Genomic DNA, 21540 nt, shown 5'->3' on the forward strand with positions numbered 1-21540 from the left:
CTGGTGACCTTGGAAAGAGTGGGTGCAGGGGAGTAGCAGGGACAGAAGTCTCAGTGAATGGGAGATGTTAGACAACTGGGGAAATGGATTGCTTTTGAAGGGGAGGAAAGAGAAAACCAGAAGGAATGTAGGTTGAGGAACAATTTTGTTTTGAGCTGGGAGCAATTGGGACATTTAACAATAATAAATATGTAGGTAGGTGGTTAAGAGGTGGGCTTGGAAATTGAGGGAGTTCACATTCCATGGCCATTACTACTTCTCTGATGCTGGAAGCAAAGATATGTGCTCAGTGTGAGGAGGTGGGGTGGGGTATGAAACTTGGAGAAAGAAGAAAAGATTCAAGATGGCTCCTGGGGAACAGGAGGGAAGGCTAACGGCAATCCACAGAGGCTGCAGGACAGTGGTGGGGCCTGCTGAAGTTTGAGACCATGGATGTGAGAGCACTAAACCAAGTGGTTATGGGCTTTCTCCAGCATCTTGTCAACCCTGAGATAGGCTTGGGGAGGCTGGTCCAGGCTGGGCTTTGCTGGACAAGGGAAACAAGAGAGGAAGGATTTTGGAGATACTGAAAATAGAGGTGCAAATGGTGGTCCACCAAGACGAAGGTGAGGCCTGGATGGAGAGGGCAGATGGGGGTAGTGAGGTTCCTGGTGGAGTGAGAGGACAGATGCTGTGGATGGCAGGGAAGAGCAGGGAGAGCAGGCAATGCTGGTCAGGAGATGGAGGAGCTCTGGGCAGGGGTGAGGGGGCAGGGTAGCTGTAGTGGACAGAGAAAATCATGGAGTTAAATGGCAAGTTTGTTATATGGGTTGTTGGCAAGTCTCCTGGAAAGATGGCTGGTTTGAAGGAGACAGGATCCCTGGTAGCTCCATGCCAATGTACAGCAAGTGGCATGTTCAATGATGGCAAGGAGGAGGGATGGCATACAGAGCCCTCTGACATGAGAGTCACACAAACCAAGATATTGGGGTGCTAAGAAGAAGCTCTCTTGCCTAAGATAGGTGGGGTGAGGAGGAAGCGAGGCAATGAGCTTTCTCATACATTTTCTTTGCTTGCTTTTTCTTTTTTTGAGATAGGGTCTCACTCTGTCACCCAGGCTGGAGTGCAGTGGCGCGATCTTGGCTCACTGCAGCCTCTGCCTCTCAGGTTCCAGCAATTCTCCCATCTCAGCCGCCCGAGTAGCTGGGATTACAAGGGTGCACCACCACACCTGGCTAATTTGTGTGTGTGTGGTTTTTTTTAACCAGGAATACATGCATGTTATTGAAAGCCATTGTAGTAAAGTGTATGAGGATAAAGGGTTGATACAGGACTCAGCTCGGGGGCAGGGCAAGGAATGGAAGGTGGAGTATGTGGGAAACAGGTCATGGGCAGAGCTCCTGGCTGGGATGATTCCTCTTGATCTACCGATAGACTTATTGATAGACTTTCAAAATCAATACTGGGATGATGATAAGCAGAATGGTCATGAAGATGCCCAAAATCAGGGCCCAGATGTTCAGGCACTTGTTGGTGGAGACATAGGCCTGGGCCCCGGTCAGGTCACCAACGATCTTCCTGTCCCTAGACTTGACAGAGTAGGCGAATGCTATGAAGCCCAGGCAGCAGAAGTTCATGAAGAGGGTGTTGAACAGGGACCAGATGACGTGGTCGGACGTGGAGGTCTCATTGCGGATGTGGATCACGGTAGATGTCGGGGGAGCCAGGTTATGGCGGGTGCCCCCAGAACATCTACTTCATGCTCCCCCTTCAGCATCTCATAGCTGGCGGGACAGTCAGTGTTGGCAGGAGTGAAGTAGGTTTGGACAGTGTGTGGTTCATTGTGTCCAGGGAAAACCAGCTGTGGTTGGATTGCTGGGATGGTTCTCAGTGGGCCCTCCCTTTCCCCACTAGTTTTGGTTTCTCTAATTTTTGTATTTTTAGTAGAGACAGGGAAGCACCACGCTGGCCAGGCTGGTCTTGAACTCCTGACTTCAGGTGATCCACCTGCCTCGGCCTCCCAAAGTGCTGGGATTATAGGGGTGAGCCACTGTGCCTAGCCTCTCATATATTTTCACAGAAGTCTTGTGTCAACATCAACTACACATGATCAGTTTTATACACACCTGAAAGGCAGAATGTCAGAATAAATTTAGCCAAACCAAAAAGTGACTCCAGATTTCATGGTGAAGTTGTATCAACCAAGTTCAACAGTAGTGATTCCTGTAATTTATATTTTGGTATAGTTTGTAGATTTAAGTATGTGCATATCAACTAGAAAATATGTTTCAGAAACAAATTTGAATATTTTTTGCAAATTTTATTTCTTAGCAACGATTTGTTTTCTCAGTTTAGAACATAAATTAGAGAACTTGTGTTGATTTATTTTTTTCCAAATGTAGAGAGCTTAGAGCTTAATTCATGCCTTTGAAATGCCATGAATTTGAAATGCAGCCATTTTCCTCTCTGCATCCTTGAAAGGGATTACAAGGGTTTTATTAGTTTTTCAAATAATCTTGCCAGCACATTTATACTTCCCACGAGGGTCTCCTGTCAATAATGCTGGATTGTGAGTGATGTTGCTGAAGTGCTGTGCGTGGGATATTTAAGACAAGTCAAATAAGCAGCCAACTTTAGGATTTCCCAAGCAGGAGCTCAGTTTGCAATTACAAGACTTGGTATAGAATATGAAACGTGCATCCAAATGTTAATTAAGAAAAACAATCTCCATAATGTCTAAAGAAAAAAGGACAAAATCAGTTAATTGCTTTGAGCGATCCCTATCATTGAAAAAATGTTATTTTAAAACATTTTTGTATGGTTGATATGTCTTTGTAATCTTGAAATAGGCCTACTATTCCAGCCCCTTGAAGTGGGGTTGGGGGCAGCTCAGAATATACTCTGGGAATCAATTCATGAATGTTATGATAATCTGATCAATGTTTAAAATTCTTCCTTTTTATCCTAAACTTTCATAAAATATTCTTACAAGAGGGGTGACTCTTTTAAAACCCAAATCAGATCATGTCACACCTCTGCTCTTAGCAGCTTTTCTGTGTCATTGAGAGCAAACAAGTCCTTATGGTGGCCTAAAGGGCATGGATTTGACTCCTGTAGCCTCACTGACTCCTCCCCTAGACTCTTTCTGCTCCAGTACCTTGATCTTCTTTGATTGCACCAAACACTCTGGCCTGAGTGCCTTTGTACTTGCTGTTTTCTTCACTTGGAAGCTCTTTCTCCAATATGCTCATGGCCATCCTATAAAATGGCACCCTTTTGTCTCTTGACACTCTCTATCACCCTTGCCTGATTTTTTTTTTTTTTATCAATAGCACTTATCACCATCTGATATATACATTCTCTTATTTTTTTATTGTCTGTCTCTATCCACTCCCAACTCTTCAGTGACCCAGTATAATAAGCTGTTCATCAGGGTAGAGATTTTGTCTTTGTTCACTGCAGTACTCACAGCATGTAGAATAGTATCTGGTACATAAAAAGTACTCAGCAAAACACTTTGAGTAAGAATAACAGCACATCCTCCCCAGTACATCTTTTTTTTTGAGACAGAGTCTCCCTTTGTTGTCCAGGCTGGAGTGCAGTGGTACTATCTTGGCTCACTGCAACCTCTACCTCCTGGGTTCAAGTGATTCTTGTGCCTCAGCCTCCCGAGAAGCTGGCATTAGAGGCACCCACCACCACGCCCACCTAACTTTTATATTTTCAGTAGAGACAAGTTTCACTATGTTAGCCAGACTGCTCTCGAACTCCTGATCTCAAGTGATCCTCCCGCCTTGACCTCTCAAAGTGCTGGGATTACAGGCATGAGCCACCACACCCCACATTGCTTTTAAAAAGGGTGGTACCCATTTTACCTAAACACCAGTATGAATGAATGTTTCAGCTTTATTGCAGCCTAACCAACATTGGGCGTTACTTTCCGTTTTTCCTAATTTAGAGTATAAAATGATCCTTCCTTTTATTTTGATGGGTAATTAATGTCTAGTAAGGATGTACCTTTTTCTTTTCTTTTTTTTCTTTTTTTTTGGTCATCAGTTCGGTAGGTAGCTGGGAGGCTCTTGGAAGGCCAGTGTCCTTCCTTGTAGATCGTGCCCAATGTTTAGCACACAGCGGAAGCTTATCATAGTATCTTAGAGTCAGAAGGGCCTGCATTCATCTAGTTCAACTTTCTGGCCTCTGCTTACACACCCCTGGTAATGACCTTGACACCTCATGGGACAGCTTGTCCAGTTTTTGCCCCGACTTCAGGTGTTGAGCTAGCACTTTACCCCTGTGGCTTTCTTTTCTTCCTTCTTCTTTTTTTTTTTTTTTTTTCTTGAGACAGAGTCTCACTCTGTCGCCCAGGCTGGAGTGCAATGGCGCAATCTCTACTCACTGCAACCTCTGCCTCCTGGGTTCAAGTGATTTTCCTGCCTCAGCCTCCCAAGTAGCTGAGATTACAGATGTGTACCACCTCGCCTGGCTAATTTTTATATTTTTTTGTAGAGATGGAGTTTCACCATGTTGGCCAGTCTGTCTTAAACTCCTGACCTCAGGTGACCCACCTGCCTCAGCCTCCCAAAATGCTGGCATTACAGGCATGAACCACTGTGCCTGGCCTACCCCCTGTGGCTTTCATGTGACCCGGTTCTGCCCTCAGGAGCAGCAAGGGCCACACACCAAGTGTTACGGAACCTCCTCCACCATGACTGCCTATCTCAGGAAATATGTAGCCAGACTAGAATGTTCAACCTCAGGTGAAGTCTAGCAGGCCCAGAGGCCAGGACCCTGTCCCAGCCATAAGACTTCACAGTGGCCAAGTCAGCAGCCTCTCCAGCTGGGTTCATGTGAAGCTTATGGTAAGCTGAGATTCTGAAATCTTGATGTGACTTGCAGCCAAACGTAGTTTCTCTTATCCTACATGCCTGCAGTTTGTTGTTTTTTTTTAACCTGAAAGCAAGACTTTGGTTTTTTCCCTAATTTATTTCAACTGGCTTGTAGAGACGCTGCCCTGGTCCCCCTCCTGCTATCTGAAAAGGAAATAAGAGTCATCCTGACAGCTTCACGTGTAGGTGTCATAATTGACTGTGAGATGCAGGTTTAGACATGTGTCACTCATTTTGGTTGCCTGACATCTGAGCCTCCTTTCTGTGCTTGAGGAATTCCATGTGTCATGAGGTAGAGCCATATTCCTTTGCACCTATGGCATGGGCACTGGCCTGAGGCTCAGGCTTCTCTGGCCTGATGAACCATACCTGCTATTGGCTCCCTTCATCAATTTTGAATCGGAAGCAAAAGACAGCAAAGGGGCAGGGCCTGCTTAGCAACCCTTTTAGTGATTCGATGGGTATGATCTCAGTTACCAGTGACAACAGTTTTATGGGTAGCATCCAGCATGGGCTTGTCTATGGTGTGGGTCGGGGGGACAGTATTCCAGCCTTGGTGGTCACAATAATGTCTTCTTCGACCAGGGGCTTTGGGCATTGTGGGGCTTTGGGCATTGTTCCTGACTGTGTGATTCCAAGCCTGGTTAGCGTAGCCTACTAGAGACTTTATGAGCTACTCGCTATCTTTTTCTCCTTTTTTTTTCTATTCACTACCTTTTAAATAAATTCTTTTGCTGTGCATGGCAGCCAAAGGTATTTTTGCTTGCAACTAAAAATCCTAACCAATATATACAGGATATGAAAAGTGCATTGAAAAGTGCTAAGCACCACATGAGTAGAAGATATTGTTTGAGATTTTCATTCTTAAGTAGTGGGGGTGAGGGCACTGGGAGGGATAGGCCTGAGCTTCATACTTGCTGAGAATTCAGATACTTGCTGAGAATTCTGATATTCTCAGCAAGCCCGGAGAGCTGGCTGATGGAGGGTGGGATAGAAAGAACTTTGGGACTGGACATCGGCTTGACAGTTAAAGGTTGGTCATTGATCCTAAAGCAGGTGTGAGCAGAGCCACACGAGCTTGATGTGGGGATGGCAGAGGCCAGAGGGCTTGCTGCTCACACAAGCAGATTGGATGCCTGCCTCTCTGACCCTTGGACCATTACCAACAGTCAGGGCCGGGAAGTGGGGCTAGGATGTAAGCAGGTCACCTGGGGATTTGCAGCTGCCTGTAGGGCGTTCTCACAGAGGGTGGAAGAGGACACCTGCTTGGATATGCCTTCTGCCCCTGGAACCCAGAAGCCATTGTGGGTGAGTTGGGATTCAATTCTTTGCTGCCCTCAGGCTGACACCTGGGTCCATCAGTGCTGTGGGCTGAGGCCGGCACTGTTACTTGGTCAAGAGAGTTACTTGCAATAAGTAACCTTATTACAAGCAGGTTGAAATAAATTAGGGGAAAAACCAGAGTATTGCTTTCAGGTTAAAAAGGAAACAAACTGCTGGGGAGTGTGTGTTTGGGCTGGGGGATATTCTTGCCTTAGGATATTCCCTGATCCCAGTGTACACTGCACACTGGTATGGCCAGATACCTGCCTTTGCCCAGTACCCTGGCACACCTGCAGGGAGGCCAGAGATCACATGTGTCCAAAGCAGCAGAGGGTCATGTATTGGGGCTGGACCACAGTCATTTCAGAAATATGGTAGCATCATTCAGAGGGATCCTCATAGGGAACTGTAGGTTCTGTTTAGTCTTTGTGACTGATTGGTTTTTGTTATGTTAAGATCGCAACTACAGATTTTAATTTTTTCTTGGCAAATATGACTATAATATTGTTTTGATACCAATTAAAATAAAACCCATTACAAAAACAACAGAGAGTATACATTCTTAAGCATCATCTGATCTAGATAGCCTGTCGGTGCCTAAGTTACTTTGTGTCAGGCAGTGCTCCAACAGTTTATGTACTTTCTATTATTTAATCTTAGCCACAACACTGTGAACTAGGTACCATTACATAAGAATTCCCGGCCGGGCAGGATGGCTCATGCCTGTAATTCTAGCACTTTGGGAGGCCGAGGTGGGCAGATCACTTAAAGTTGCGAGTTCAAGACCAGCCTGATCAACATGGAGAAACCCCCTCTCTACTAAAAATACAAAATTAGCAGGGCATGGTGGCACATGCCTATAATCTCAGCTACTTGGGAGACTGAGGCAGGAGAATTGCTTGAACCCGGGAGACAGAGGTTGTGGTGAGCCGAGATCACGTCATTGCACTCCAGCCTGGCAACAAGAGCAAAACTCCATCTCAAAAAAAAACAAAAAACAAAACAAAAAAAACACAGAATTCCCCATTTCACAGCCAAGGAAACTGATGCCCAGAGGGTTACAGGACTAGTCCAAGGTCATATAGCCATTAAATGTCTGTTTATCCACCCCCAGAGACTGAGAACTGCTCTTCCATCAGCCCATTCCACCGTGGGGAGGCTCTAGTTTTTGAAATGCTTTTCCTCACATGAAACTAAAATTTGCTTCTCCCTGTCAGTCTCACTCCTGTTTCTGCTTAGCCCATCATGGCAGCTCCTGGTCTCCCATTCTTCTGGCTTAGTTCTCTACCCCATTTGTTCCTGGGGGTACTTCAACTTCTTCCTTTAGGAACTTCTAAACCATTTTGTACAGCTGAGTCCTTGGAAGAATCACTACAGGTAGCTCTCCAATTCTTTGTTTGACTCCCAAGGTTCTGTTATCCAGGCAGGGGCATGGCAAGGAATCGTAAACCTGACCATAAACTTTTGAAGGGAATTGGTAGAAAGTTTCCTTTCCCCAAGGAAAATGGCAAGAAAACAAAACAGCAGAAACAGCACTACTTCTACACTAAGAATTATATTACTGAATGGGAATATTCTGTTTCCTCCTTGGGCTAGAATGCAAGCTTCCTGAGAGTAGAAAGTTTTGCTAATTTTGTTTACTGCTGAGTTCCCAGTGCCTAGGGCATAGTAAACATTGAACTACTTGTTGAATGAGTTAACAGTACAGTCCCACATCTGGTGCTACTTCCTTGGGTTATTAAGTTGTTTGGGGGGCATAATGTGCTCTCCCAAGTTCTTGGCTTTGAATTTTGTTTCCCTTTATCTTACTAGCAGTTTTTCTAATTTTTGTATGATTTTGATTCATAAGAAGGTAGCCTTAACAATATGTAAAGTACATTGAATAAATAGCTCTGCCTCTAAAGCAATTTCATCTGATCGTGTAACCCTAAGTATAAATCTGAATTTGATTCAGCCTGATAAAGAGCAATATGCATGAATTATTGGATTTCTAGCCTCCTGTTCTACAGAAAGACATTCTGTGACTTTCTGCTTTGAATTTTGAATTTGAATTCAAAATGTAAAATTATTAGGAAACAGCTAGGCAAGAGGAACATAGTCTTTCTTTTTTTTTTTTTGGAGACAGAATCTCATTCTATCTTCCAGGCTGGAGTGCAGTGGTACAATCTCAGCTTACTGCAACCTCGGCTTCCCAGGTTTAAGCAAACTCCACCTCCTGGGTTCAAGTGATTCTCCTGCCTCAGCCTCCCAAGTAGCTGGGATTATAGGTGTGTGCCACCATGCCTGGCTAATTTTTGTATTTTTAGTAGAGATGGGTTTTCACAATGTTGGCTTGGCTGGTCTTGAACTCTTGACCTCAGTGATCCGCCTGCCTTGGCCTCCCAAAGTGCTTGGATTACAGGTGTGAGACATTACATCTGGCTCACAATATTCATCTTACTATCAAAATAATTATTTTCAAGAAAAATCTTTTAAGTGAAGTTGATGTCCAGAGTGCTCAGTGCACAGAGACTTTGTGAAAATGTTGATTGAATAAATGTTGTTCACCCCCATTTCTGGGATGCTCTTGCTCAGGCCCTAGCAGGTCTGAAGAGGCATAGTGAGCCCACTAGGCTGGGAGATAAATAAATTAATATTCAGTGGGCACCACCTATATACCAGGTAATGTGCCAGGTGTTTTACCTACATAGCCTCAGTTTAATCTTTATACCCTGCAAAGATCCTTATTTTATAAGCAAGAAATAGGAGAATTATAGAAATTAGGGGACTTTCTTAAGGTCTGGAGTAGGATAGAACCAAGATAAGAATCCTTCCTAGTCTGTCTGAGGCTCTGCTCTCCATATATACCATGTAACCCCGAGACCAGTTTACTCACAATTTTCTTAGAGACTGCATGGGGAATATGGCCCACTTCTGTGTCCTAGGGGCATGAAAGAAACTCCTCATGTCTGTCTTCTATATTGAAGGCTGAAAGGGCAAGGATCTTAGGACTCAACTGTGGGCACAGGAAGGCAGTATCTTGGAGAGTCTGGAGCATCCCTCCTTCCCCAAGTGGGTCAAGCAGGCAGAGGAAGAGGAATGAACTCTGGTGAGCAAGAGTAGGTTGTCCCATCCAAAACTCTCTATTGCAACTTAATCTTCAATGTAACAATATTAAGAGGTGGAGGCTTTAAGAGATGACTGGGTTATGAGGGCTCTGGATTAATGGGTTAACAGATTAATGGATTAATGTTATAAAAGCCAGTTTGGCTCTCAGTGCACCCCTCTTGCCCTGTGATGCCTTCTGCCATGTTATGACACATCACAAGGCCCTCACCAGAAGGTTACCAGATGTGGCTTCCTGTTCTTGGACTTCCCAGCCTCCAGAACTGTAAGAAATACATTCTTTTCTTTATAAGTTACCCAGTTTCAGGTATTCAGTTATAGCAATAGAAAATGGGACTAAGACAGAGCCCTGTCTCTATCTCAGGCAGGAATTTTCCTGCATAGAGCCTGGGGCCTAAGCCAGTGGACTGGAACCTCAAGTGAAACTGGAATGGGGGCTGAGATTACCCTGATTGTTCTCTGCCTTACAAGTCAGGAAATCAGCCTGTCCTCTTTGAGCCTTGGCCTCCAGCACTGCCTGGATGATGAAGTCATCCCAGCTCCACCCCAGGTGTGCATCTTAAGCTCCTAGGCACATGCAGACCTCCACCAAGTTGGCCTAGCAAATCAGGGCCAATGAGCTCAGCTCCCACCCTGAGAACCAGAGCTTTAGTAGGTGACTTCATTACTCCCTACCGTACCATTAAAGTGCCTACCCCATCTTAGTCTGAAGCCTCTCTCCCTTCTACTGCCACCCATGCCTCTTCCTGGAGCTCCCTGGCCCCCTTTCCCCTGGATCCCTTGGGCAGTGAATTTCTTCGTCTGTAGAGTAAGGAGTGGATAGAGGTGGGGGCTGCATCATCCTCATTCTGCAAGTCTCGAGTCTCATCTTTCTTCCCCATTTATGGACCATATTCTCCTGGAGTACCCACAGCTTATTGAAACCTCTTAAGATCCCTATCCTCAAATTCTCAAGCTGTCCATTTCCCAGGACCTTGTGAGGCCAAATCTGTGGTCCTGTCTGCAGTTTGCATGCCCTCACTGGCCTGGCTTTCCCACGGCCTCTGTCTTTGCCCTTTTCTGGCCCACACTCCAATTTGCTTCTGGAGAACTTTCCAGTTTGCTTCTGGAGGACTTTCTAACCCTTCTTCCCTAGGAGGCCTTGCAGCTAGGCATATAGGCATAAAGTGTAATGTCCCTCCCAAGTCCAAGTAGACCCTTACTTCTCATTGTATAAGGGGCATGTGACTTTTTTTGTCTCCAAACAGTGTTTTCCGGGCTGTGGGACCCTACGGTACACTGGTCTTGAGACATGTCTGCTGATTTGACCCCAATCTGCAGTGCCACAATTATACCCACCTTGGTTCTGTCCTGCCTCACTGCTGCCCACTCATGGTGCAGCCCTGTGGGCTGAAAAGCTGCTGGTTTAGATTTTCTCACTGACCTTTGTCCAGTTCTTGTCCCAGAATCTTCAGGGGAAGCTGGACACCCACACTGTTACTGCTGGGTGTACCTTGGCATGCTCCATGAGGAAAGGGATGCCTTTACCATGTTATTACAGGGTAACAACCATTTAGAATGGTTGTTGATATTTTCACTTGTTTAATCTTTCAAACTTTGCTCCTAGTGTGTTTATGGCCAAGTACAAGTTTCACTAGCTCCACTCAGCCATAAATTGAGTGACCCTGGTTGAGGGAGCCATCATGTCTTTGTCAAACTCTCCAAAAGCACAAATTATAAGGTTCCAGATTATTCACAGATGTCCAGGAGTGGTTGTAGCATGGTTATTCAGTGACAGTGCTGCAGTCCCTGAAGCAGATGTGGCCACTTCACCTTTCAAAGGGAGCCCACGACGTCTGTCTCCTCATTATGCTATCCTCACAGCACCTCAACTCTTGCTTCAAACACCCCTTTCTTAGGGCACAGAGCAGATGAGTGGGTAGGGGGAACTTGAGCCCTGTCAGAGCTGGATTCCTTAAAGCAATTATAAATGGTTGCAAAAAGTAAATATGATGTGGACTCTTTATATACAGGCTTAGAGAAGGAACTAGAAGATGTATTTCTCAGTGTTAACTAACCGTGGCCATCTCCGAGAGATAATAAACACATCTTTCATTTCTCCTTTTGCTTCTCTGCTTTTTTTTTTCTTTTTCTTTTGAGATGGAGTCTTGCTCTGTCACCCAGACTGGAGTGCAGTGGCATGATCTTGGCTCACTGCAAGCAATTCTCTTCAAGCGACTCTCCTGCCTCAGCCTCCCTAGTAGCTGGGATTACAGATGCACACCACCACACCCAGCTAATTTTTGTATTTCTTTTAGTAGAGATGGGGTTTCACCATGTTGGCCAGGCTGATCTTGAGCTCCTGACCACAAGTGATCTGCCCATCTCAGCCTCTCAAAGTGCTGGGATTACAGGTGTGACTCACCACACTCGGCCACTTCTCTGCTTTTTAATTTTTCTGTTATGAATATACATTTCTTTCCTTTCCTTTTTTTTTAGAGACAGGGTCTCACTGTCAGTCACCCAGGCTGGAGTGCAGTGGCATGAGCATGGCTCACTACAGCTTCAACTTCCTGGGCTCAAGCGATTCTCTCACTTCAGCCTCCTGAGTAGCTGGGACTACAGGTATGCACCACCATGCCTGGCTAATTTTAAAATATTCTGTAGAGATGTGATTTCACTCTGTTGCCCAGGCTTGTCTCAAACTCCTGGCTTCAAGTGATCCTCCTGCCTTCGGCTTCCAAAGTGCTGGGATTGTAGGTATGAGGCACCGTACCTGGTCAAAATTCTGCTTTTCTAATAAGTAAAAAAGGGAACTATGAACAGATTCTATCATTGGATATTTAAATAATTATTTTTATAAGTATAAACAGTGCCAAGCAGAAATAATTGGCTAAAAATGACTTAAAAGTTATAAAACTAAAAATAGACCTATAAATAAAATTCTGAAAAACTGAAAAAATTTCTTAGAGGTGTTTACCATGGTTAGAAAACTGCTGCAGTGTCCAGCAGCATGTTCCCTATTCAGAAAGCACTGGCAAGCCCAGGCACAGTGGTTCACGCCTGTAATCCCAGCACTTTGGGAGGCTGAGGTGGGTGGATCACCTGAGGTCAGGTGTTCTAGACCAGCCTGGCCAACGTGGTGAAACCCCATCTCTACTAAAAATACAAAATTAGCCAGGTATGGTGGTGGGCGCCTGTAATCCCAGCCACTCTGGACGCTGAGATAGCAGGAGAATTGCTTGAACCCAGAAGGCAGAGGCTGCAGTGAGCCAAGATCGCATCATTGCACTCCAGCCCGGGTGATAGAGCCAGACTCTGTCTCAAAAAAAAAAAAAAAAAAAAAAGCAGTAGCTGGACATAATGGTTTTCCATCCAGTCAATTTTTCAATAGGTCAACAGGTTAACCCAAATGCCACATTTGAGGAACTTGTAAACTTTTCTTCTTAAGCACCTGCAGCAGCAGTTGCCTACAAGGACTGGGGTGGAAGTAAAGATAAGAATCTCATCCCCCTATGACTGACCTCTGGATTTGTAGGGTAGACCCGGGGCCAAGAGCTGAGGGTTGGCAAGGCCATGTGCCCATAGAAGGCACTTGACCCTGGTCAGTGACTCAGAGCAAGGTGGGGTACAGACTGCTACTTCAGTGTTGAAAACATCAACTCCAGCCATTCTAATTGCTTTTCTATTTAACATTTTTTCTATTTTTCGATTTAACTTTTTAAAGTTATAACAGATTATGGTCTCTGTTAGAAAAGAAAACTGGCAAAGTCTCTTTTGTTTGTCAACCCCAACTGTCCCCAGAGCTGCCGTTGTCTAACCAGAGCTCTCAGTGGCCATAAGCCCCATGACCAGCTGTACCTTCCCTGCCTACCCCAGTCAGGAATAATTGAGCCTTCCAGCTTCTCTGGAGGGCTTCAGGGCTGTCGAGTTCTACTGGGACATAAGAAAATTAGCACCAGTAAAGAGACATGGTTTCCAACTCAGCCAGCTCTTTGCTGGTCCTTTTATTTACACCTGCTCAGACTCTAAGTCCATCCCCCCATGATGGCTGTGTCCAACTCTCCTCACATTGTCCACCCTGCCCCTATCTCTGTCTCCAGTGAGCTTAACATCTCCCTTCCTGGGAGAGTGAAGCACACCAGGCTCACTGCTCTTCTCTTCTTTGCTTCTAACAGCATCCATGTGGTATTTCCAAGACCAAGCTCCCTCTCCCACCTTCTCTTGCCTCCTCCAGGATCCAGTTCAGTAAATTACTCCTCTTTCTCTGATTCTTCCCTTGTGTGGTTCCTTTCCTGCACCCCACAAGCATAATTCTTTCTCATTCTAGAAAACCTCCACCCTGTCTCCCCTCAGAGCTCCCACCCTGCCCTTCTTGAAAGGAGCCTGAATTTTGTGCCTCTATTTCCTCAGCTTCTTTTTTTTTTTTTTTTTTTTTTTTTTTTTTTTTTTTTTTTTTTTTAGACGGAGTTTCGCTCTTGATACCCAGGCTGGAGTGCAATGGCGCGATCTTGGCTCACCGCAACCTCCGCCTCCTGGGTTCAGGCAATTCTCCTGCCTCAGCCTCCTGAGTAGCTGGGATTACAGGCACGCGCCACCGTGCCCAGCTAATTTTTTGTATTAGTAGAGACGGGGTTTCACCATGTCGACCAGGATGGTCTCGATCTCTTGACCTCGTGATCCACCCGCCTCGGCCTCCCAAAGTGCTGGGATTACAGGCTTGAGCCACCGCGCCCGGCCTTCCTCAGCTTCTTTTACTTCCCACCAAGTATGGATTCCACCCCCATCAGTCTACTCAAACTGTCCCCACTAAGGTTACCAGTGACTTTTTGTCAGATGATTAAATGACATATTTTTGATCTTACCTGAATTGACCTACCTCCCGATATTTGACCAGTTTCTGCAACTCCTTCTTAAAATTCTTGTAATTTCATTGGCATTTCTGTTTCCTGATGCTTTCCAGCTGCCTCCTCTGACCTCTCGTCATTGGACCCATCCTTAAATATTATTGTGCTTCCAATTTAGGCCTGATCCTGCTGCTCAGCCTTCCTGCCCATCAGCTTCCTTCCAGGAGCATTTTAGTGGGAGGAGGTATAAGTGTGACCCGTAGCTGCTCAGCAGAGCTCTGCAGAATGAAACCACTGGTCTCTCTGATTGCCTACAGAGCACTTAGCCTTGACCCAGGGTAACAAATTTCTAATGGTGGAATCTCAGGTGTTGGACCCTTGGTGGATCGGATGTAGGCAGGTCTTGTAATTGATTCCCACATTACCCTATAGGAGGCCAAGCCATTCCCTGCTCCAAGACTCAGCCAACTTGGAGGACATAGAGCTGTGGCCTGTAAAGGCTGTGTGCCTGCAGGGCTGCTCCATATTACATTCTAGAGTCCTCCATGTTGACACATGTAGCTCTGCTTGATTTGTCTTCACAGGTCTATGGTTTCCTGCTGCATGGATATACTCCCATCTCCATTCCCTTGATGAATATTAAGATTGTTTCATTTTGAGGTGTTTCCCATACTGCTGCTGTAACACTCTCATGCTGGTCTCCTCATGCACACATGCAGGGATTTCTCCAGGCTCTGCGTGCATCTTGAATCTTACTAGTTAATGCCAAGTTGCTCACTAAAGGCTGCACATTCTGCAGGCACACAACATAGTCCCCAGCGTTCTAACCAAAGGAAAAGGCACAAGTCCCACCTGCCTCAATTCAGATACCTTCTTCCTTTTCTTTGCTCCCAGGTTGCTAGGTGTTGTCCCATCAGCTGTCACTTAGAAAACACAAACTCAAAGATAGAATTATTAAGGATTTCGAGATGGTGACTGCAGAGCATTAACTTCAAGCTCGGGGCCCTGTGCAGCTGCCTGATTCACTCCTCAGACCCAGTGCCCAAGACCCCCTCACCTGTCATAGCCTGGATTTGTTGGAGACCCTGGTGCATGTGTATTGAGTTTCACTGGCATAGGTGTCATAGTTTCTGCAAAAAGATCCCCAAATTATTGTTTGTGTCTATTTGGAGTTTGTGCTTGTCCCTTTCTCCTCAATGGCCTCAGCCACTTAACCTAATTCTTCTCTATGTTTCTGTAATGTAATAATATTTTTGTTCGTGACAGTTACAGTCATGTCTCTAAGGTTTCGGGTACCAAAATAATGTTTAAAACGATTTGATGGAAAAGTACAAAAATCCCACTAGAGACTAAACTAGCTAAAGCTCTGTTTGGCTGATCCAGTGTGTGGCTCCTTGTCTAATGCAGTGAAATATGAAGTGAACGTGATAATCACCAGTAAAAGTAAAGGTGATTTTTGACTAATGAAACTATACTCCAGTCAAAATAATAATGTCATATTAAGAAATAGTGTAAAACACTTTTGAAATATTTCCAAACAGATTTGTTTTTAAGACTATAAGACTAGTTTCTCACAAATATTATTGAGAATAGAAAAATCAATTTCATATTGTTTCATATGAGTAGAAGGTACTCTCTTCTTAAAGTGAACTGAAATTGGCTTTGTGTCAGAATGGAAAATTTGAAAATAACTCCAGGATTTCCTGAGATTCAGCAGCTAAAGATTTTGTAAGAGAAATCCTGTTGTGTGTGTATGTAAATATTCTTGCTGTTTTAAAATCAATATTTGCCCGAAGAACAGCATTACTAAAAATAAATTTGGTTTCAGTTTTGTTTTCTTTTTCTTTTCTTCTTTTAAAGTAATTGGGGCTGACATGGTGTTTTTTTTTTTTTTGCTATTCCTGGCCACTAAAACTTTCCAAAATGCTGCGTTCTGTGCAGTTAGTAGTAGCATTTGCCAGAAAAAATAATAGATTGTAAAGGAAGCAGCAAGGAACACCCACGTTTTTGTTATTGGAAATGCAGCTACTCATTTTTACAGTCAGTCCTTAACCATTTCATCTGACAGCCTGGGGAGGCAGACTATTTGTGTTCTGATACAGGGCGGTTGCTGGCTCTGCTTGGAGGTGGGGTGATGGTGTGGTCAGAAGGGAAGTGGGAGGGAAGTAACACTCATGAGGTGTGTGTTAAGTGACCTTTGTTTAATACACATTCTCATTTGATCTTCACAACCGTGCTACTTGGTAGGTGGGGAAGCTGAGGTGCAGGGCAGGATAGTCACTTGGCCAATGCCACAAAGTGGAGAAGCTGCAGGGCCCGTCCAGCTTACACCATTCTGTCCCTCTCAAGAACAGCAGGGGATCGAGTGCTGCTGAGCCCTGCGGTCTGGGGCAGGAAGCTGCATGTTTTCTGGGGGCGTGTATGCCTCTAGTCTGGTTCTCCTTTCTCTCTTCTTCTTTCGGCTGTCTTTGGTCACTCAGGGTCACGTGGAAAGAATTGGCTGCTTTCGGAGGCAGTCCCTGTGTGCTCTGTGATGGCTGAGGCTCCCCCAGCCACAGAGCTTTAGGGGAAGTTCAGTTTCTCTGGTGAAAGAAGATACATGGCCTTGACAGCCTCTCCCCAGAGCTCAGCCCTAGGGGAGTGAGCCATGTTTAGCGGGTAAGGCTCCCCCATACAGCCTGACAAGAGCTGTGAGTGTCCTGCTGATCAGGAACCCAAGGCCAGGGGCAGAGTGATCTGCCTAGGACCCCACAGCAGACTGTGGCAGAGTCTGGCTCCAGCACTGGGCTTCTGGCGGCCTTTGCTCCAGTCAGCATGGGCCATGCAGCTGCAAATGGTTGTAGACGCCACTCGTAGAACTGCTGGGTGTTGGTATCTTGGCATCATTCTCATTTGTTAGGAGGCTTGGAGTCACATTCTCCTTAGGAATTGATTACATGTTTTCCAAACTGAATTAATTCATTGATATTTGAGATCTTGGGATCTTGAGTATGTGTCTTATATTTCACCCTAACTTTGGTCCGGATTTGGGATGAATAGGTGGAAGTAGTTCACCTAAAATTCCTCAGAACAAGGCTTACTAACTGTGTCTTTGTGGCCTGTAGGAGGTAAGAGACTTTTTGAAGACCCTAGGGCCGACATGCCCTGAGGATGATCCCGTCCAGCCAGGGCTGCAAGGCAAGCTCCCACAGTCACTATGGCTCTTCCCCCTGCTGGCCTCTCCCATTTCTCTGGCTTGCTTGGCCCTGACCCTTCAGGGATCAGCAGCATTTCTGAGGTGCCGAGGGACAGGAAGACAGTGAGCCCACCTGAGGAATATGCCAAATTTGACAATTGTCCCCAGCCACTTGCCTAGTTCCCTGCAGTCTCTCAGATTCCTGGCCCCAAGCTCAGCTTAGCCACTCTCAACATCTCTCATTCAGCTCCTGGGGTCTCCAGGAGGTCCCCAGCCCCAGTCTTGATTGCCTTCCGAACTCTGTCTCTTGAATCTGGAGCCAAATCTGCTTCCGGCTTGTGCCTGCCCAGTAGACCTGGGCCCCTCCCAACCCAGCTTCTGAGTGGTCCCTGGTTTTTTACCAAAGGTCAACCTTCTGATTCCCTGCACTTTGCCCTCTTCTCTAGAGCCACATACTCCTTGTTCCTGTCTGGACCATCCCACATCAAGTGGGGTCAAGGGATGAGAGCAGTGGTTCTCACCTGTAATCCTAGCACTTAGGGAAGCTGAGGTTGGAGGATTGCTTGAGCCCAGGAGATCGAGCCTGTAGCAAGCTATGAGCACACAGAGCAAGGCCCTATCTCAAATAATAATAATAGGGCCAGGCGCAGTGGCTTATGCCTGTAATCCCAGCACTTTGGGAGACTGAGGTGGGTGGATCACTTGACCTCGGGAGTTTGAGACCAGTCTGGGCAACATAGCAAAACCCTGTCTCTACTAAAAATATAAAAATTAGCTGGGCATGGTGGTGTGTGCCTGTAGTCTCAGCTACTTGGGAGACTGTGGCAGGAGAATCATTTAAACTGGGGAGGCAGGGGTTCCAGTAAGCCGAGATCACGCCACTGCACTCCAGCCTGGGTGACAGAGCGAGACTCTTTCTCGATAATAATAATTTTAAAACTGGGATCATAGAAAGTCTTGTCAGGCATTACCAGCAAACCCCATACCAAATTTGGCAGGTGAATGTGGGGTGGGGCCAGAGCTGGGTCAGGTAGGACCCCAATAGCCAGAAGATGGGAAAGGCAGCTGGACATGGGGCTACCCCAGAACCAAACCAAGGAAGCCCAACCCTGATGTGGGGTCCACAGCCTGGACACAGATGACACAGCAAAGAAGGCTGAAGTCTGCGAATGGTGGCTTGGAGGGAGGTCATGAGTGAAAAGCAGAAACCAGAGGCCAGCTGGAGCAGCTGAGAGGCTCTGGCTTCCAGGAATCTCAGATGGGGACTTGTGGGAAGGTAGCTGTGGAGCCACAGTCCTGACTAGAGTCTGCCCCCTGGGCTGTGATGCACAGCATGGCCACATCCTTTGCTGTCACCTCCATGCCCACTGGAGTGACTCCTCCTCTGCCACCTCTCAGGCCACCTTCTGAACCTCTTCATTCACTCATGCACTTCTTGCTCTTTCCCTGCAAGCCCAGCCTTTGCTCCCAGCCCAGGCTGCTGCACCTCTGGCCCCAGGCTGCTATGGAGCTGCCCTTTTAGAAGAAGCTCTGATGTGGCCTCCAACTTTGTTCAGGCCCTCTTGAAGCTTGGCCAGCCTTGGCTGCTTTCTGATCCCAGCCAGAATTCACACACATGTCCCTGTTTGGTTTTGGCCAAGGTCTCAGAAGCTTCAGTTAGGAATGTCTGGACCTGCCCTGTCCTCTCCTGAGTTCTCTTTTCCTTCACTAAGAGATGGAGTTTCACAGTTCTACCTGGGCTACTTTTGGCACCCAATCTGGCCAGCCCTGTTCTTGCTTCATGATATCTCAGGGCTGATGCCACAGAGATGATGCTGTGAGAACTTGAGGTGAGGGGCTTGTTTACCACTGAGTCCATAGTGTCAGCACATAGGGGCAGCCCATAACTATTTGAATAGGGGCCTGAGCTCTCATTAAGGAGGTGGGTGGTCTCAGGGTCAGAGCCTTGATCCCCTCCACCCAGTGCCACTTAGATGCACACACCAGTATGGAAATGCACAGCTTGCCTCAGGGCTCCAAAGATAGGTCTTAGGTCTCAGAAGCCTACGTCTTCCTCCATCTGACTCTGCAGTTGGCCTTAGTGCCCTGCTCATTCACATCCTTTGTTCCCATGTGCAGTGGTCATGAGAGCTATTCTGTTAAGATGCAAGTGCATTGGTACTGGGGAAACGTGCTGTGGCAATGTGCTGTGCCCTATGTAGGTGCTCATTCTGGGGAAAGGCCACTTCATTTTGTCTTGCTTACTGGGGTGGCCATTCTGGGCACATGGTTTCAATTAAAATTCAGCAGGATTTTCCAGGTTACTTGGCCAAGGGGTGTCACCTGGTGTCTAGTGGATGAGAGATCTAAACACCAGGCCTTTCCCACCATTTGAGGGGCTGAGCTTGGTTAGGAGTGCCTGGGAGCATGGGTGGTGAGCTCAAAGTCTACAGAGCCACTGTGCCAGGCTAGAGAGCAGGGCAAGATCTGTGGAGTCAATGGAGGTCAGCGGGGCACCAATAATGGCCTAGAGAGGAAGTGCACACTCTCTGCCACACACAGCTTGGCCCCTTTCAAAGTCAGGGGAACTTCCTGAGGAAATGGAGCCCTAGCAGGGCCCAGAAGAGAGGATGGCTCTTGCTAGAAGCATCACCTCACGTCCCAGGCACACTTGAAAATCCCCCCGCAGGCAGTTTCCACAAACCAGATTATTTTGTGAATGCCCATGACAGAGTGTGTGATTTATTTATTTATTATTTTTTGAGATGGAATCTTGCTCTGTCACCCAACTGCAAACTCCGCCTCCCAGGTTCAAGTGATTTTCCTGCCTCAGCCTCCTGAGTAGCTGGGATTACGGTGCAGCTACCATAACCAGCTAATTTTTGTATTTTTAGTAGAGATGAAGTTTCACCATATTGGCCAGGCTGGTCTTGAACTCTTGACCTCAGGTGATACACCTGCCTCGGCCTCCCAAAGTTCTGGGATTACAGGTGTGAGCCACGGTGCCTGGCTTGATGAGTGTGTTATTTAAAGGAACACCCAGGACACATATTCATCAAGTGACTTATTCCTTTGTCATATAAGTGTTACATAACCCAACACATATGTCCATTTTGTGGTTGTATTTTTTTTTAAGACTAGTTAAGTGCAGTGGCAAGAAGGGGGAAAGAGTAGAACAAGGAGTTCAGCCTATAACTGACTGTGAGCAATCAACTGAGATAACACACTACCTTCGACCCAGCCCATGTGGTTGGATTTTTGAATCAAACTTTTCTTTAGTAAGGCTAATGCTATTAAGGAAAATCCAAAGGAGTGAGGGCAGATCATAGAGGTTGGTAGGACCAGCATCAAAGAAGGATTGCTTGTGCAGCCTTGTCTATACTTTGGTTTACACAAATATATAGGAACCATCACCACTGAAGGTCCTCATGGTGCTTGAATGCAACAGAAATGAACTCCATCATGTTGAGTCAAGTGTTGGCCTCAGAAAGCCCAGACTTGGTGGCCATGCAGGATTCTGGCCTGGTTTCTAGAAGGCAGAGAGCTCCAGATTTGGCTTAGTAAGGTCATCAGCCTCTGGGGGCTTCAACCAGATTGATGGTGACCACAGGCCACAGAGACTTCAATCAGGTCAGCATGGTAAAGATTGGAATCTAGGTTCAGCAGTCTGAGAGGAGCACCTTGCACACAGCATTGGCTTCCTCATTCGAGAATTAAATGGTTCTCTGCAGATTACATAAGGATCGTCTTGTCCAACAGTCCCAACCTGAAGGGCGAGCCCTGGAGGCTCAGTTCCTTCAGAGCCAAGTGTGGCTCAGCATCTCACCTCTGCCTTATCCTGTTCCTCAGCAATGTTGGGAGTCTTCAGGGAGTGAGTTGTCATGCATTCCACAAACAAGGCAGGAATGACAGTGGTGTTATTGCCCCACAGTTGGGTGGACTCCCCCAAGATCAAGGCGTGATCAGCCTTGATCCTGGTGATAGACCAGCCCCTCTCCTGCTACCCATGGAAGCTGCCTCATCATTGCCATCATCCGCTTTCTCAACAGGAGAGACTTGATACAGAAGGCACAGTCCCTGCCCTCAAAGAACCTGGGACAAGTTGGGGAGGTGCAGCTGAGTTGGTAAAGAACCCCTGGATGACAGAGGAGAGTGAATTCATAGATTCTGTAGACAGACCCCGTACCTATATTTGGGAGAGCTGAGGAGTGACTGGTTGTCCCTGTGGGGCCAGGAGCTGCTGCCTCCCTCCCCTCTTTCTTCTTTT

The 21540-nt window shown here is 46.4% G+C and overlaps 1 protein-coding gene and 1 pseudogene across 1 annotated transcript in view; one reads left to right on the forward strand and one right to left on the reverse strand.

Moving 5' to 3' along the window:
* ZFP90 (ZFP90 zinc finger protein) overlaps nucleotides 1-21540 on the forward strand; it is a 110021-nt gene that overhangs the window by 685 nt on the left and 87796 nt on the right. The gene's annotated exons all lie outside the window — the stretch shown is intronic.
* Nucleotides 1416-11359, reverse strand: LOC105706723 (interferon-induced transmembrane protein 3-like; annotated as a pseudogene).

This window comes from Aotus nancymaae, unplaced genomic scaffold, assembly GCF_030222135.1.
Source record: "Aotus nancymaae isolate 86718 unplaced genomic scaffold, 86718_ANA_hifiasm-v0.15.2.pri h1tg000030l, whole genome shotgun sequence".
NCBI lineage: Eukaryota > Metazoa > Chordata > Mammalia > Primates > Aotidae > Aotus > Aotus nancymaae.